The following is a 7634-nucleotide window of genomic DNA, read 5'->3' on the forward strand; positions in this document are numbered from 1 at the left end:
AAAACCACACACACCTCCAAACACCCGGGCAATGCCGGGTACCCCTTGCTAGTTTATTATAAAGAGAAATACTGTAGGTATTAGACCTGACGTGTAATTGCTTCAATCACAATGAAGGAAAAATCGAAAATTGAATATTAAAAAAAAAAAAGAGCAACATTATATAGTGTTAGTCATCCGAACCTTAAAATTTGTCTGACGTCACTACCACCAAATGACTTTGCAAACACAGGGCTACCCGGCATTGCTCGTGACCGTATAAACAATGAGAAAATTGAAGTTGATTCTAAACAAATTTTTTTATTCTTAGGATAGAGGAATTTTTAATGTCTATGTATCATTTCCTATTTCGAGCAAAAGAATATTTTACCTACTCCAGGACGGGTATTATGCATGTATGAAAAAAATTGTACCTGCCCTAGGAAAGGTAATTTACAGCATGTATATAAAATAATTTTACCTTCGCAAGGACGGGTAATGTACAACACTAAAATAAGTTTACCTACATTCGGACAGGTAATGTAAATACATATATGAAACAATTTAACATACTCTCGATAGGTATTGTACGACATATACGAAATAATTCCTCTTTCCACCAAGGCTACCTTGCTTTTTGCTGAAAATTACCTTAAAGCGAGATCATATGGATATACATCTGGTAGCTGTCATATTATGAGTTATGTCCCCTTCGGTCAACTCTTTAATATAAAACAATACAAGAGTTGCGTCCCTTGTGGTGAGTAAAAATAAATACATGGACTTGCTCCATGGCTTATCACGCTTAAATGTATCTTGTCTTCTGGTGTCTTTTTTAATAAAGTTCCTCCCGTATCATATAATGAAACAAACATAATCAGACAGAACCCACCATCTCATGTATTCTGAAAAGTTTAAATTATAAATCATGTGATGTGTTTTTAACAGAAACAAAAAGAAACTTTTGTTTCTCTCCTTTCGACAAAAAAAGAACTTTTTATAAAGAAAAAGAAAAAAGAAAATGCAAATATATCCCAACTTTTTACAGAAAACTAAGAACATTTTTTTTTCTTCGTAAAAGCAAAAAAATAACGTGAATTAATTGACATTTTTATTTAATTTCTTTTTTTTTTGTGCGATTTGTTCTGCTACCTTCTTCTCTGTCGGCTTTCGGCCTAAGCAGGGGGTTATGTAGCAGAAACAAATAGAACTCTTTTCTTGTGCGTCAGTGCCTCCCCTGATTGTGCGATATGGCACATATTGACCAATCAGAGGCATAGCGCAGGGATCTTCCTTACCCCCTAAGAAACTCTAACTGCCTTCGTTCTGGACGAGAAAAACTCCTCCCTTTTTCCAGCGAGACATCAAAAAGAGCGGACCTGTTTCCTCACTCTCTCTCTCTCTCTCTGCCTACAATGGAACCCCTCTACTATACCACTTTTTTAAAACAACTTTTAATCCCTTCTCCACCCCCCGGGTTCTTTACTACATCTCCACACACCCAGGCAACGGCAGATACCCCCGCTATTCTATATTAAAAAGCAAAAATAAATGGATTCGCTGTATGTGTTCAAAGGGAAATAACTCAATTGAAATTATTTTAAGTTTTAAAATAGACGTTAAATCTAAAAGAATTATGGGTTTTATATCTTAACGCATGAAATAAGAACCAAAAAAATGTTTTTCTTTCATGTGATATGGTTTTTTTTACATGGGCATCACCACTTATCAAGGCCTTGAGGCCACTCGAGGATAAGGGTTAAAGAGTGTACAATAGAAATTGAACAATATAGTAATCATTAGTAATGGAAATTTGGTGAATTTGTTAACTTATATGGAATGGCTCATCAAAAACTTGTTTATGTTAGACTTGAAGACAACCATATTGTAGTTAGCTGGAAAGCAGGAAAACAGAAGACAATTCCATAGGCGTGCAGTTCTAAGAAAGAAGCTTTGCTCATGGAATCTACGTTTAGGTTTAAGTACAGATAAAGAGTGGGGGAAATTAGTGATAGTGATTTAGCGATTTCTGCTAGACGGGTGTTTCTTGTGAAAGTTTGGCAAGGGGGGACCATAGATTGGAGCTCAGCCGAGCACTTGCCATGAAAATAACAGTAAAGCAGAGATAAACTCGCAACATTTCTTCTGTGAGAAAGAGGCTGCAGGGAAGAGAAAAGGACATACCCTACGAGGCTACAAAGTCTATTTGAACTCTATCAAGGTTAAATATCAGAAAATGAATTTATGAATGGAAAAATATATTCTCTGTTACTTTTATTCAGAGGTAACTCTTCGGTATAGACTAATGAAATTTCATAGCACAATATAAGATAACATAATTACACTAGAAAAAATTCAAGCATGAAAAGTAATATGGTTAAGCTTAAACATGGAAAAGTAAAAGACTAATATTCTTTTATTTTAATTTATAACATTATATAATCGATTCTTAATTCTGCAATATTTGAAGTTATAAATTTATTATATTTTTACTAGAATATCTTTTCCTTTTCTTTTCCAGTTTTAGCAACTAGTCCTTTACTTTTCCATGTTTAAGCTTAACCATATTACTTTTCATGCTCGCATTTTTCTATTGTAATAACATTATATAATCAATTCTTAATGCTGCAATATTTTAAGTTATAAATTTATTATATTTTTACTAGAATATCTTTTCCTTTTCTTTTCCAGTTTTAGCAACTAGTCCTTTACTTTTCCATGTTTAAGCTTAACCATATTACTTTTCATGCTCGCATTTTTCTATTGTAATAACATTATATAATCAATTCTTAATGCTCCAATATTTTAAGTTATAAATTTATTATATTTTTACTAGAATATCTTGTCCTTTTCTTTTCCAGTTTTAGCAACTAGTCCTTTACTTTTCCATGTTTAAGCTTAACCATATTACTTTTCATGCTCGCATTTTTCTATTGTAATAACATTATATAATCAATTCTTAATGCTCCAATATTTTAAGTTATAAATTTATTATATTTTTACTAGAATATCTTGTCCTTTTCTTTTCCAGTTTTAGCAACTAGTCCTTTACTTTTCCATGTTTAAGCTTAACCATATTACTTTTCATGCTCGCATTTTTCTATTGTAATAACATTATATAATCAATTCTTAATGCTGCAATATTTTAAGTTATAAATTTATTATATTTTTACTAGAATATCTTGTCCTTTTCTTTTCCAGTTTTAGCAACTAGTCCTTTACTTTTCCATGTTTAAGCTTAACCATATTACTTTTCATGCTCGCATTTTTCTACTGTAATCCATAATTTTTGCAGGCTTCCAGTAAATTCACTTGTTCTTTGTTTAAATTCAGTCTTATTTTTTGACCCCACACGAATGCATAGCATACAAATTTTTACGACTTTGAACACCACTAAATTCATCATACCTTTTGTTTTACTAAACGGAAATTGAAACTTTTTTTTTCACAATGTATTTGAGAAGGAAACTGTAATAATTGTTTGGAATTTGGTCGAAAAATGAGTGAGCAGTGAAGCTTTAAAGCAGTTCTAAATGACTAAAACTGCCACTTAACCATATATCCAAGCACGGTAGTGTTTGTTGAATGATATATCTAGTGATTTCAAGTTTATGAGGGTTTTTTGAAGCATGAAAACGATGTTTTTTTTTGTATTTAATATTTTAGTTTTTATATTTCAAACAGTCATCGGCTCTTAGTTACAAAAAAGAATCGAAAAGAAAAAAATGAAAATAATTTTTTTTCGATTCTTTTTGTGACCGCAATCACTATTCTAGAAGAATACGTGGACTTTAAACATTATATATACATATATATATATATATATATATATATATATATATATATATATATATATATATAAGTGAACGTGTCTGTGTGTGTACATTTCCCTACGCAATAACTCTGTCAATTTAAAGTCTACAGACTCGAAATTTGATATACAGGGTACTGGGATTATGCTTGAATGATAAAGAAATTGCAAAACACAAAATCATTACTCTTAGTTTTCGGTTTATTTCAGCATAAGTTCTTAGAAATAAAGAAATCAAACTATTGTAATCATATAACTGTTACAGATTTATGTACATAGATTATGTCCGAGAATTCTGATTGAGAGGCTAGACGAAGCCTTTTGGACATTTTTTCATACTTTGGTTCTCTGACAAAGGGAGGGTGGACCTGTAAATTCACCCTTGCCCCTTCGTTCATTCATCTGTCCGCACTTTTCTTAATAACTACGCCTTGGAATATTTTGAAATTTTGCACAAAAAATGTCACTTAATTTCATCAAGTAGTCTTTTATTCATTTATTTTTTTTTTACAGCGAAAAAACAATTTGTACTAATATTGAGCAAAAGGTTCAATTTTTAAGAAGAAAAGCTAGTATTAAAGATTGGGAGGGGGTGTCGGCGCTTTAAATTGAGTTATCTCCCCGTGGCGTGTTAAAAAAATTCAAAGATGGCTGACTTCCACGCCCTCTCATAAAAAGCGTGTTTTTCTGTCACACTGAAATTACTTGTTTCCTGGGATTTTAACTGTTTTTGTTTTCAGCACCCTCGAAAACCTTTAGTGGTTAAAGGATTTCTTGTTGGAAGAAAAATACTGTACCTTCACCAATATTTTAATCTTAGTCATTTGTTTTCCTAGTTTTGCATGTGAATTACAAAATGTCTAATATTCCCCCCCCCCCGCCCCAAAACCTCTGGCTTTGGTGGAGGGGAGACTAAAACTTGCTGCTACGGCTTCAAATGATCTGAAAGAGGAGACGATTATAAACATTTCTCATATATTATATCTTCCATCTTTGGTTTTCATAATAAAGTAAATTTCACAGTGTATAAGGGGTCCTGGATATGACCTTAAACTATATCCGATGGTGAGGCCCCAGCTTGCAGGCCTTAGGGAGTGTGGAGCCATCCTTTAATTGCCATTGCTCCCAGGTCCACCCTGACCCGGAGTGGTAGTACCTGTTAGGGTCCCAACTATGGGTTAAATAGAAAATGACTTAAAAATTCGAAAATTTCATCATGACAAGTTTCAAGAAAAAATACACGATTAAACCCGGTTCTCCAACTTCCAACGTAGACCCCTACTACCATGTCTCCTTCTCCAACATCAGGGGTCTACGTTCTAACCTTCCAGAGGTTGAAACCCAATTACAGGAGACTAAACCATACCTTTTATTTTTAAGTGAAACTGGCATTGGACAGGCTATTTCCCTAGATGAGTTTGCAATTACAGGATACTCTAACTTAACTTCTAAATCTGACCCCCAAGATCGCCATGGGCATGGAATATGTGCCTATATTAAAGATAGCTTTCCTTGTGGGAGGGACATCTCCAGGGAAGATCCTAACTTACCCTATATGTGCTTCCGGGTTGCTTTAGCTCACACTACTGCATTTATATTTACTCTCTATCGCCCCCACAACAGCGGAGTTACTATCTTTCAAAGCATATCTGAGAAAATTGACCAAGTCCTTTCTACTTATCCTTCAGCTAACATTCACGTATGTGGAGACTTCAATGTTCACAACGTCGAATGGTTGACCCACTCAAACAAGACCGATGATGAGGGGAGGTTCTGTCATGATTTCTCCATTGCCTATGACCTCACTCAGATTGTTCAGGAACCTACCCGTGTGCCCGATAATGACGGCCAGTATGCGAGCCTACTAGACCTTTTTCTCACAACTTGCCCTGAACTATGTTCAGTTTCTGTTCTGTCGCCTCTTGGATCTTCCGACCACTCTGTTGTATCAATTAAGATAAAAATGAAATGTAATAAGTCCCCAGACGTACCTCTCCATCGTACAGTATATCGATACACTAAGGCTGACTGGGATAGCTTCCGTACATTTATATCTGATCTACCTCTGCATTCCATGTTTAAAAAGGATGTGTCCTCTATAGTATTAGACCTGACTGAATGGTTAATTGTAGGTATTGACCATTTCATACCCTCTAAAAAGTTTCAGCAAAAACCTAACAGCCAGCCATGGTTCTCTCCAGAATGTGCTGCTGCCATTGCGCACAGAAATCACTTTTTCCACTGCTTCAAACGTAATAGATGTATGGAAACTAAAGCCGTTTTCAGGACTGCCAGCAACCATTGTAAGAAAGTAATAAGGAACGCAAGAGAGTTGTATGCTCAATCTGTTAAGTCCAAAGTAGTTGAGCAGTGGCTTGGTTCCCACCAGTTTTGGCAAATAGCAAACAGAATCCTGAACAGAAGCGTGTGCTCCATCCCAACTATTATCAATGGACCTGAGGTAATCTCGTCAGCATCAGACAAAGCCAAACTCTTTGTCAAGAACTTTGCAGCTAATTCTACCCTTTGCGACCAAGACCGCCAACCCCCAATATTTCCTCCTGTATCAGAAAACACGCTATGTGATATACGTATATCTGTACGTGATGTTGCGAAGCTAATCAAAAACCTTGATTCGAGTAAAGCAACTGGCCCTGATGGTATTCCAATTATAGTACTCAAAAAACTTCAACCTGAACTAGCGCCCATACTTACAAAACTGTTTAAACGTTGTCTTAAGGAGAATAGTTTCCCATCTCCCTGGAAAATCTCATCAGTATGCCCTGTATTTAAGAATTCAGGTGATCGCTCATCCCCCTCTCAGTACAGGCCAATAAGTCTCCTGTGCGTCATGAGTAAGTTGCTAGAATCTGTGTTAAATACAGAAGTAATCAACCATCTCAACAAAAATAACCTTCTTAGTGACACTCAATATGGTTTCCGTTCTGCTAGATCTGCAGCAGATGTCCTTACAGTTATATCGCATAGGATTAGCAAATCTCTCGACGGTGGCAATCTTTCTAGGGCAATTGCTCTTGACATATCTAAAGCCTTTGATAGGGTATGGCATAAAGGTTTACTTCATAAGATCGCTAGCTATGGTATAGCTGGAAAAGTCTTCTCAATTATTAAATCATTTCTTTCTGATAGGTTCATAAGAGTAATAGTTGAGGGGCAAAAATCAGAAGCTCACAGTATTAATGCCGGTGTCCCTCAGGGATCCATCCTGGGCCCAACTCTTTTCCTGATCTACATTAATGATCTTCCAAATCATATCCTTACATCATTTGTAGACATTTATGCTGACGACACTACCATTTATGGTACCACATCTAAGACAGTAAACGACCTCGTTCTCTCCAATTCTCTCTCCTCTGATCTTGAGCACATAGTACAATGGGGAAAGGAGTAGCTGGTTACTTTTAATGCATCTAAAACCAAGCTTCTCTCTTTACATCATCAACATTCTAATCAACATTTGTCATCAATTGAAATGAATGGCTCTCGTCTTCAGGATGCCTCAAGTTTCGACAAGCTTCTGGGCTTGACCATTACTCCTGATCTTAAATGGAACACGTATATCAAATCTGTTGCTAAGGCCGCTGGAAAAATGGTGGGATCTTTCTATCGATCCGGTAGATATCTCACTGCTGATGCTATTCTCTATCTATATAAGAGCCAGGTACGTCCAAGGATGGAATACTGTTGCCACATCTGGGCAGGAGCTGCTAGAAAGGACTTGTCCTGCCTTGATAGAGTTCAAAATAGACTTCGTAGCCTCGTAGGAGATGTCCTTTTCTCTTCCCTGCAACCTCTATCTCACAGAAGAGATGTTGCGAGTTTG

General features: G+C 35.7%; 1 long non-coding RNA gene across 2 annotated transcripts in view; it reads left to right on the forward strand.

Annotated features, from left to right (window-relative positions):
* Positions 1-7634, forward strand: part of LOC145270928 (uncharacterized) — a 59703-nt gene that overhangs the window by 42694 nt on the left and 9375 nt on the right. The gene's annotated exons all lie outside the window — the stretch shown is intronic.

The sequence above is a fragment of the Euprymna scolopes genome, chromosome 46, assembly GCF_053919585.1.
Source record: "Euprymna scolopes isolate OS-2025 chromosome 46, ASM5391958v1, whole genome shotgun sequence".
Lineage (NCBI taxonomy): Eukaryota > Metazoa > Mollusca > Cephalopoda > Sepiida > Sepiolidae > Euprymna > Euprymna scolopes.